The 11593-nt window shown below is 42.7% G+C and overlaps 1 long non-coding RNA gene across 1 annotated transcript; it reads right to left on the bottom strand.

The window, feature by feature from the left end:
* Positions 1-3988: 3988 nt before the first annotated feature.
* LOC107690087 (uncharacterized) lies at positions 3989-7787 on the bottom strand. Its single transcript, XR_001634397.1, has 3 exons — positions 7760-7787; positions 6894-6895; positions 3989-4081 (listed from the first exon to the last, which is right to left on the bottom strand). It is a non-coding gene; the product is annotated as an uncharacterized LOC107690087 (long non-coding RNA).
* Positions 7788-11593: the final 3806 nt, after the last annotated feature.

Here is an 11593-nt window from a genome sequence, read left to right as displayed (position 1 = left end):
TGACAAGCCATCCTGTTTACTTTAGCTACATTTAGCCGCGAAACTTGCTAACTAGCACACTATTAGGAAAGGCGATTTGCAAAGATTCATAGAAAACACTTACACTCACTTCATCTGTAGGTGAAGCTGGATCACAAATGATTCACGCAAACAAACGCATTTAGGTACATCGGGGGGCGCATTCCCTTCAAAAACGAAAGTAACATTAATCCTCTGTGTCTTAAGTGGCTCAGATGTCGGGAGTAAATGACAAATGCTATGTTCATTCATACATCCAACAACAAAACACCTCAATCACTTAGGAGACATTCTTGCTTATGTCCCTGCTCCGGCGTCGAAACAGTGGCGGTCAGACTGTTACAGCTCACTCAGGGCGGGTCTACGGTAAGACGGCAGTGTCAATCAACTATCGTGGGAGGGGCCTGGGTCTGTGTGACGTTACACAGCCAAGAATCAGAGAATGGCTTGATTTGAAAAAGGGGATATTATTTATAGAGATTAAAAAATACCACTGGGTGGATTTTTATCATTATAGGGTGGTTGTGAACACACACTGCCAACACACATTTATGTTCAAACAACATGTAAAAGTGAGTTTTGCATCCGATGACCCCTTTAATAAATAAATTAATACATGTATGGATCTATGGAGTACTAGTGGTAGTGTGCAGAAACTCCAGATATCACTACATCCTTTCTACATCCTATCACTACATAATCCAAATCATACATAACACATAAGAGTAATATCCAAATGGCACTAAAGCCCAGTGTCACGAATTCAGCCTCTGTGGTTCCTCTCGACCGGCACCAGAGGGCACCCTCCCCGGAGTATTAATTTCTCCACAGACTTCATTTCCCATGACCCCGTCCGTACCTGGCGCTGATTACAGTGCACCTGTTTCTCATTCCCGTGGGACTACTGAAACACTGCACACACACACACACACACAGAAACACTCCACACACACACACACACACACACACACACACACACACACACACACACACACACACACTCACACATCCAAAACTCATTCTATTTTGTTGTAGATCATTAAATCATTACGCTGCCTCAGAAGCCTGTCTGGAATCAGTTTCATGAGGTGCCTTTGTACAAAAACGCTGCCTGCAAAGTCATTGCCTGATAAGGCAGTGAGGTAGCAAGTAGGGGTGGGCAATATGGCAAAAATATCATATCACAAATTTCTTTTTCTTTTTTCAGAAATATCACGATTTTATCACGATTCTTTGTCATGTTGGTTTTACTATTTTGCAAGTTGTCTGAGCATTACAGCCAAACTAATTTCCCTATTATAAAGACAAAGCCTTTCAAGGTAACAAAATATAAAAAAGAATGGCGGATATTTAGGCTAAAGTGGGCGAAGATAAAAATCTTTGTCATTATTTTATCTTTCTTATAAAAAAATAAGAACAAAGATACACATTACAAATTTATTTATTTAGTCATTTATCAGATGCTTTTATCCAAAGCGACTTACAAATGAGGACAACAGAAGCAATCAATTGTAGTATTAAAACAACTAAAAACAGATCCAAAACTAAAAGCTAAAACTTCATAAATACTACCGATACACATTTAAAAAAATAAAGAGATTAAATAAAAATGACAAATGCATACAACAAAATTTCAAAACTTAACATTGAAATGAAAAAAGAAATAAAGCTCAAAACAATTCAAAATATTAAAGAACAAAAGGTATGAGTATAATAATGATTCTACCATAACACTAAGCCAAACACCAAAATTAAACAACTACATGTGTATGTACAACCATACACACATACATATATATATACATACACATTTATAAATTCAATATATATATTATTTCATTTCCATTTAGTTTGTTGAAGTATTAAAAATAACTCAAATTAAATAAAACTAAAAACTTAATAAAAGACCTATACAGACATAATAAATTCAGACATAATTTAACTAAAATTAAAATAAAGAACAAATACAAATACAAATCAAATGACAGTAATTTATCAGTAATCCTACAAAATAACACTTGCATGCTAAAAAACAACAACTTACTTATACATAATAAGAAATGGTTATAAAAACTGAAACAGATCTGAAACAAGTAATAGGAAAGAGGAGAAATAAAAAGCGATACTTATCCTGCCCGTTGGAGTTGATGGTCTTTACACTCTTCGGTCTTCACACGAGGAGGCCATCATGCGACGGCTGTAAACTAAGCTTTTTTATACCCTTCTAATAAAATACTACATTAATTCAGCTGGACACACTTTCCTTATTTTCTCCACAACAAATGGCCAAGCAAACGCAGACACTGACAAGATACGTGATACAGAACAAGACCAAACGCGATATCAGCACGTCTCCACACAGTAAACAAAACATACAAATACACATAAGAAAAAAAAATAAAACAAACAGTGTTTTATTTTTAGGTCAATAGGTGTATTTAGCAGGATCATTCAAGAAATTGAATGAACAAATATAAGAATAAAACACTATATAGATCGATTCCTATTAAAGCAACTGTATTAAAGTTTTTCAGTCAAGAATAGTGAGTGATTTCTCTCTTTGTGTTTTGTTGTTTTATTAACATTAAAGCAATATTTCACCCAAAAATAAAAGTCATCTGTCTGTCAATTCTACCACAGTGTTTTATTTTTATACCATCATTTACTCACTCAAAAGTGGTTTTAAACATGAATGAGTTTCTTTCTTCTGCTGAACATGAATGCTATTTTGAAGAACATTGAAAACCAAACAGTTGCTGGTCCACAGTGACTTTCATAGTATTTTTTTCCTACCATCAAAGTCAGTGTGGACCAGCTACAGTTTGGTTACCCACATTCTTCAAAATATCTTCTTTCGTGTTCAGCACAAGAAAGAAATGAATAGTTACAGGTTTGGGACAACATGTGAGTAAATAATGACAGAAATTAAATTATAGAGTGAACTATCCCTTTAATGACAGTCGGCAGGATGTTTAGTACTGTCCCTTTAAGAGCTGCGCGCATCTAATATACAGGCACGCATCCGTTTTTCTCTCAGCTGTTTACTTTCATTTTAGACATAACCAACTGAGTCTATATGTAAACCTTGTGTGTTTTGACAGTATTAGCACAAAAGATAACTTAGTGATCACTGATCAGGCGCTGTTTAACAGGTTTTTTAGTGCGCGCGCTTCGGGTGTACATGCTCAGAGAAAGCGCACGTCAGACCAGCACGCGAATTAAACATTTAAAGGGATAGTTCACCCAAAAAAGAAAATTTGATGTTTATCTGCTTACCCCCAGGGCATCCAAGATGCAGGTGACTTTGTTTCTTCAGTAGAACACAAACAAAGATTTTTAACTCAAACCATTGCAGTCTGTCTGTCATATAATGGCAGTCAATAGGCTCCACAGCTTTGAGAGTAAAAAAAAAAAACATACGCAGACAAAACCAAATGAAACCCTGCGGCTCGTGACGATACATTGAGGTCTTAAGACACGAAACGATCGGTCTGTGCAAGAACATCCAATGAGTGACGTATATGCGTGACAGATCGCTTCCGCTCATGCGTCTACTATGCCAGAGCACATACACACATCACGCTCCGGATGTTGTGAACGCGCTCTGGACAGTTGGACATTGCGGTGGATCAGAGGTAAAAAAAAATGATATAAATAATGTTCAGTTTCTTGCACAGACCGTTCGTTTCGTGTCTTAAGACTTCAATGTATCGTCACGAGTCGCAGAGTTTAATTTGGTTTTGTCTGTGTATGTTTTTTTGACTCAAAGCCGTGGAGCCCATTGACTGCCATTATATGACTGAGAGACTGTAACGGTTTGAGTTAAAAATCTTTGTTTGTGTTCTACTGAAGAAACAAAGTCACCTACATCTTGGATGCCCTGGGGGAAAGCAGATAAACATCAAATTTTCATTTTTGGGTGAACTATCCCTTTAAAATAGTTTTAAAGGGCAAGGCTTTAAGTTTTAATGTGCAAGGCTTTAAAGCACATGCAAATAATGTACTTTTGTGATTGCGAATAAGCGCAGTGTCCTGTGAGAGTAACTCTGCCGCTGGGTTAACACTGATGTGAATGTATGTCGCGTTGTACAGTATATTAAGCCGGAGGCGCCAGAACTGCAGCTGATAGAATGTGCGCTGTAGCACCATACTACGATATTTCTTCAAAAGCAGATCGTGGAGACATTTTAATTGTCCACGATCAAAAATCGTCTTATCGCACACCCCAGCTGCCTAAAAGACCTTTTCCACACTGAATGCGAAAACGTTTGAATCGAAACAATAGATCCCTATGGAGCTATTCACACCAGGTGTGATCATTCACGGCGCGAAAAAGCAAGGATTTTTTTTTCGTCCTTTGTGTCGATTTTTTCCGCATCACTCTGCGATGAAACGGGCCGTCCAATCAGATTTCAGCTTAGGTCATGTGCCCAGAGCAGCTGCTGTTGCACAAAAGGGTGAGAGTGGTGACGCTGTTTCCAAAACCAGTCTAAACAAACACAGAAGAAGAGTGTTCAGAGAGAGAAGAGAGTGGATGCCGAGTTCTTGTTATCTTTGGTATCTGAGAACAGATTTATTCTCACATGTTCTTTATACAGAATATAATTTCTATTAATGCTCCACTGAATGTGATCTGAAGAGCACTGTCCATTTTCTTCCACCTGTGCGAGTGTTATGAGTTATTAGAGCGCGTTCACTCAAGATCTGTTAATCATGGGATCATATCTCCTGCCTTTACATATGAAAAAATGAGAGAAACATTTATCTATACATGAAACATGAAAGCAAATAGACATATGATTATGATGATATATTTTCTGTATGTTTAGATAACAATAAAGGATGTTTATGACAAATGAGAAGCAAGTGTCGCGTTCAATCCATTATAAAACATACAAAGAGTGCATGTCTGCCTATTATAGAATACAAATCCACTTTAGATCTCAATGGAAATTATTACAAGCACTCAATGATGGTTTAAAGTGGGTTTTAAGCAAAAAACAATCACATTTTCAAATTTAGCTTGATGCTAATTGTACCTCTATTTATATTTCAAGATGTATTCTGATGTATTTCTGGTGTAGAACCAAACTTTATCTTAATTTAATGCTGTATATTGAGCAGCGGACAGTGCACTCAGTGTGAAACAGCCTTAAGTTATTGGATGCTGCCCATGTTTCCTCGCTACCTTTCCTTGCGTCTTGGCTCCACCCCCTTAAGCCCAAAACACACTGCACGATTTTAGCAATCCTATAAGATCACTGCATGTCACACTGTGCGAAATGGATCCAAGAAACTTGGCTACGACATGTGTGTAGACTGTACGATGATGACACGCATTAATATAGAATAATAAAACGTCATCAGCATGTGCCAGTGGTAAACAAAAAGAGCATGATAAATCACACTTTAGCAGTTGTATATTTTATGTGTGCTGAAAAAAAGTGGAAGCAGCGAAAGAGGAAGGGATAAGAGCTTGAGGTAAGCAGTTTTGTTTTAGCGCCATGCCGCGTTGATTTCATGTCGCATTTCTATTGGTTGGTCAGTAAATGTGGATCGTAGCAGCAAACACACTGTGCGATGATCATGCTGTATCATAGGTTATCTTTGGTCGCAAGACCGTGACAACGGCCATCTTTGAACTTCTCTCACTATACAACATAAGAGCATCGATTAGGAGCCACGATCACAGAAATCACCACAATTGTTTCACGATGCCAATCTTTCGTCCGGGACAGCTGAAAATCATGCAGTGTGTTTAGGGCTTTAGGATACGAGGGAAGGATGCAAGGATAGAAAATGAGGACAGAGGTATCAAAGGAACGGTTAATTGTACATTGGAATATTCTTGATCACTCGAGTGTCACTTGTCTCCAGTGAACTGAATTCATAAGTAAGAACCGGGAGATCTTGTGAGCACGCGCGTGCGCGACTGATGCTGCTAAAAGTAAGTTACTAATGTCGAATTTTAGGATTAATTATTGTAACTGAAAATCATATTTAGGTAAAAGCTGTCAGTTGTTTGTGAACTAAATCTGCTGTAAAGGGTGATCTGTTTAAGCCCACTGAAATGCTTGAATGCAGACAGATCAACATCAGTGTCTCTATGTTTTAGGTAAAAAAAACATTAAAATAACACAGATTAAATAAAATAACTCATGCATGTTCATCTTCCCCGCTGCTGTAACGTTAGCAGTTTTACTAAAATGCTATGCATTTAGCCCTATGTGACATCTGTTTTTATATTGTTTGTCAGCACACATAGCCTAAGTTATTATGCATCTGGATCAACTAGCCGAGTAGACAAATATAAATGTTTATTCATAACCATGCTGAAAATAAGTCAATGTTAGCTGATGCTAACTGTCTAGCTAACAAGCTTGCTGTTGCTAAGTTGAGGTAATTTTTAGATATAAAGTCCAAATATTTTTATTTAACCACCTAGATTGATTACATCTGAGGGAAAAGAAAGGATGTGATGTTCAGAACATTGTAACTACAGTAATTATCAAAGTGGGAAGTGATGCCCTCCGGGGGCATTTGGCCAGGGGTGTTTTTACACCACAGACAAGGTTCGAGAAGCTTGTTTATGTTTTGACCCTAGACTGATTCCTTGTTTTGTGATCATTAGCTGCCTGCCCTGACCATTGCCTGTTGTGTGGATTACTCTTTTGTCTAGCCTTCGATGTTACTGTTTGCTGGTATTTTGACCCTGCCTGTTTGACTACGCCTTTTTTAAATAAAGCCTGCAGGTGGATTCTCAACTCTGTTGTCATGCTCCATGTTACAATACTGATCTTCCTGTGTATTGTTTGCCGCCTGCTCCAACCTTGTGCCTGCCCTGTGCTAAGTATCCAGTTCTCTTCCAATGACACGGCTTCAATGTGGAAAGGTCTGAAAGAGATCACCAACTACAAGACACCATCCCCCAGCACTGTGGAGAATAAACAACTGGCAGACGATCTGAATGAGTTCTATTGCAGGTTTGAAAAAACACCATTAACACCTCCAACTACCCCCCTCTCCCCCACTCCTGCACTTCAGATCAGTGAAGATGATGTGCGTCAGGTCTTCAGAAAGAACAAGAGAAGAAAGGCACCAGGCCCTGACGGTGTCACACCAGCCTCTCTGAAAACCTGTGCTGACCTGCGGGCCTCCATCTTCACACACATCTTCAACAGCTCACTGGAGCTGTGCGAAGTCCCTTCATGCTTCAAATGCTCCACCACCCCTTCCCAAAGACACCCAAAATTACAGGACTAAACATCTAGACAGACCAGGGACTTATGTGAGGATCCTGTTTGTGGACTTCAGCTCGGCTTTTAACACTATCATCCCAAACCTCCTCCTGCCCAAATTAACTCTCTCTCCGTGCCCACCTACATCTGTTAGTGAATCAACAGCTTCCTGACAGATAGGCAGCAGCTAGTAAAGCTGGGAAAATTCTAATCCAGCACCCGTACAATCAGCACTGGTGCCCCCCAGGGTTGTGTTCTCTCCCCACTGCTCTTCTCCCTGTACAGGAGCTGCTGAAACAGTTCTACTCTGGCATTCTGCCATCATTCAATCCCTCCTCTGCACTTCAATAACTGTCTGGTTCAGCTCAGCTACCAAATCTGACCTCTGAAGACTACGTAGGATAGTCCGGACTGCTGAGCGAATCACTGGTACAACCCTCCCCACTCTCCAAGAAATGTACTTATCCAGAGTGAGCAAAAGGGCTGGCAAAATCACTCTAGACTAGGGCTGCACGATAAATCGCATGTGATATTTAATGCGCATCTTGTCAGTAAAGCCGGTTCTGTAATCAGCGGTAAATCTCCATCATGTGCGTGCTTTCACATTGAGCAGCCGTTGTTCACTGACGAGGGCTCTGTGTAGTTAATGCTGCTCAATGTGAAAGCACGCACGTGATGGAGATTTACCGCTGATTACAGAACGGCTTTACTGACAAGATGAGCATTAAATATCGCATTTTTCCGCCCATAAGATTGGTTTGCAGTAATCGATCTGAAGCATGTGTACATCCATCCTCGACACAGACCATTTCTTTGGTTTGCTTTGAAGAGTCGAACATACCAGTACAATGTCCTCCCCTTTGGGCTCTCCCTGCATCTTCTCCAAAGTTGCAGAATGTGCTCATCTCAACGACTGGCTTAAATTAGCTCATTCATGAGATCTGTTGTGTGAGCATGGGGATCAGGCACCACAGCCATCTGGTGCTTCAGGTCAACTGGGAAAATAGCAAGCTCTTCCCTGTGCAGAGCATCTCTTTATTATCTTGATAAAGCTTGATTGATGCATATGAGATCACTTTAGCACTGGCTGCACAGCCGATTCCCGAGACGGACATGGCATGGGCGGGTGATCATTATGCCGTTTATTCATTATTCAGCCCATGGTAAGACCTTGTTTTTCTATGGGCAGGACTGTCCTTAGAACAAGAGTTGAGGCATGTTGTTGTCACAACAGATGCCTCCAGATTGGGCTGGGGTGCTGTATGCTAGGGGGCCACAGCCTCAGGCCCCTAAGCAAAGATCTCAAATGCAGTGGCATATCAATTACCTTGAGTTGCTAGCTCGAGCTGCTTGCCTTACACTGGTTGGAGCCACTGCTTCATGGCAAGCATGTGATCGTCCAGATGGACAACCTGCGATGGTGCAAAACACCTGCCATCTCCTCCTCTGGAGTCAGACGTGGCTGAAATCACTGCAGGCCATTCACATTCCGGGGGAGCTCAATTGTGCAGCCGATGCACTCTCATGACATCCCGAGAGAATGGAGACTCCACCCCCAGGTGGTCCAGCTCATCTTTTCTCTTACATGGAGTCCTCCCATTACCAGCTGTTTTATTCCCTGACCAAGACCCAAACTACCGCATCCCCTGACCCGGCACAGATGCACTGGCATACAGCTGCCCCTGGGGTCTGCTCAAGTATGCATTTCCCTCAGTGAGCCACATTGCACAGATTCTGTGAAGATCAAGGAGGACGAGAAGCAGGTCTTGATGACTGTGCCCTGCTGGTCCACCCATACCTGGTTCTCAGACCTGATGCTCCTCGTGACAGCCCCTCCCTGGTAAATCCCCTTGAGGATGGACCTTCTCTCTCAGGGATGGGGCACCATTTGGCACCTGTGTCCAGATTTCTGGAACCTACACGTGTGGCTCCTGGATGGGACATGGCAGACTTAAGTGGCCCATCACAGGCTGTGATAAACATTATCACTCAGGCTACAGCCCCCTCTACTAGGCAGGCTTATGCTCTGAACTGGAGTATGTTTGTCGAGTGGTGTTATTCTCACTAGAAGCCCCTGGAAATGCCCGATCAGTGTTGTGCTTTCCTTTCTGCAAGAGAGGTTGGAGAGGAGGCTGCACCTTCCACCCTGAAAGTGAATGTTGCCGCCATTGTGACACATCATGCACAATGGATGGCAGGTCCCGGGGGAAGCACAACCTGATCATCAGGTTCCTAAGAGAGGCTAGGAGGTTGAATCCTCCAAGACTGCAGCTCATCCCTTCTTGGGATCTCTCTGTGGTCCTTACTGGACTACAGAGAGCTTCCTTTGAGCCTTCGGGTCAGTTGAGCTTAACATTCCTGACCACGCTCACTTCCACCATGAGGGCAGGGGACCTGCTGGCATTTCTGATCAACAAAATGTGCTTTGAATTTAGGTCAGCTGACTCTCACATGATCCTGAGACCCCGGCCTTTATATGTTCCCAAAGTTCCCACCACTCCCTTCCAGGATCCGGTGGTGAACTTGCAAGCACTGCCCACAGAGGCGGCAGACCTGGCCCTTGCGTTGCTCTGTCCCATCTGCGCTTTGCACATTTACATGGACTGCACCCGGAGCTTCAGAAGCTCCGAACAGCTCTTTATCTGCTTTGGAGGTCAGCAAAAAGGAAAGGCCGTCTCCAAGCAGAGGTTGGCTCACTAGTGGATGCCATCACCTTGGCATACCAGACATAAGGAGCACATGGAAGGGCACCCTGGGAAAGGGGGGTCACTCCACTAGGAGCATTGGCTCTTCCTGGGCGTTGGTGCACGGCACCTCTCTGGCAGGTGAGGACCAACCGCCGTGGGACCTACCACATTGGTTCATTCAATATGTACAACTGCCCTCATGTCAGTCCATGTGTGCATGCTCCACATGTCACCTCCCTATGGGAAGGATGTGGCTCCGCAGCTCCCCAAATGTGTAGTTGTCATTACTGAGAAAGTTTTCATTTAAAAAAAAAGAAGAGAAAGAAGAAAAGCCTAACAACTTATTCCGTAACAACTTATATTCAACTCTTCTAAGATTATCTGGCTTACCTAGGGTGTTGGGAAAGTTATGGCTTGCAACTGCATCTGTCTAGACATGCTTCTGCTCACCACCACTTGCATCTCGTAACAGTTCAGTGGTTGTAGTGCTTTCTGTAGGGACCCCAATACGTCAGTATCGACGTAACATCCAATGTGACTGACTGAAAGGGAACATCTCGGTTACATGTAAACCTTGTCTTGGTTACATGTAAACCTCATTCCCTGAAGAAGAGGACAAAGAGGAAACGTCTCCTCAGCATTAACCTGAATGCGTGGATGCATGCCGCCATCTAATTGTAACGAGGCGTCAGCAGAGTGAGGATCCATCTGCAGTTTATTAGGCGGTCGAGGGGCCGGCTTATCCGGATGCGTTCTATGAAACTCGTTAGTAAGTGTAGGGTCGAGGATGTCCTTAGCATTGACCCAGGAACGTTCCTCCGGGCCGTACCCCTCCCAGTCCGCCAGATATTGGAGGATGCCACCCCGACGTCTGGAATCGAGTAGTTCTCGAACCTGGTAAATCTCCTCGCCGTCAGCCATGATGGGTGGAGGACCCTGGTCACTGGTCTGCTCCTCCTCCTCCGCTCTCGGACCACCAGCGGGTTTGAGAAGTGAAACATGAAAAGTGGGAGAAATGTGATAATTAGCGGGTAATGCCAAATGGTAAGAAACTGGTGTAATTTGTTTAATAATTTGGAAGGGACCCACATACCTGGGACTGAGCTTTCTGCATGGGAGTCGGAGGCGGAGATCTCGTGTAGACAACCAGACCCATTGCCCTGGAGTGTATTCAGGATTGGGGCGACGGTGACGATCAGCTTGCGATTTTTGTCTTCTAACAGCATGTAGTAAGTGTATGTGAGCTTGGTTCCAGATGTTCTCGCTCCTCTGGAGCCAGTCGTTGACAGCAGGTACTTCAGTGGGTTCTCCTGACCATGGAAATAACGGTGGTTGGAAACCCATTATACATTGAAACGGAGTGAGTCCAGTAGAGGGTTTTTGTAGTGAATTTTGAGCATACTCTGCCCACATGAGGTAACGGCTCCAGTCAGTCTGATTCTGTTGGCAGTATGATCTGAGGAATCGTGTGATCTCCTGATTGAGTCGTTCTGTCTGGCCATTGGATTGTGGATGATATCCTGAGGTGAGGCTAATGTTGACATTAAGTTTTTGAAAGTAAGCTGACCATACTCTGGAGGTGAATTGGGGCCCTCGATCCGACACGATGTCCTCAGGGAGCCCATAGAAGCGAAACACAAAGTTGCATAG

Source organism: Sinocyclocheilus anshuiensis, unplaced genomic scaffold (genome assembly GCF_001515605.1).
Source record: "Sinocyclocheilus anshuiensis isolate Anshui unplaced genomic scaffold, SAMN03320099.WGS_v1.1 scaffold2231, whole genome shotgun sequence".
NCBI classification, from domain to species: domain Eukaryota; kingdom Metazoa; phylum Chordata; class Actinopteri; order Cypriniformes; family Cyprinidae; genus Sinocyclocheilus; species Sinocyclocheilus anshuiensis.
Note: the sequence above shows the minus strand (reverse complement) of the source record. Positions and strands in the feature narration are given on the sequence as shown.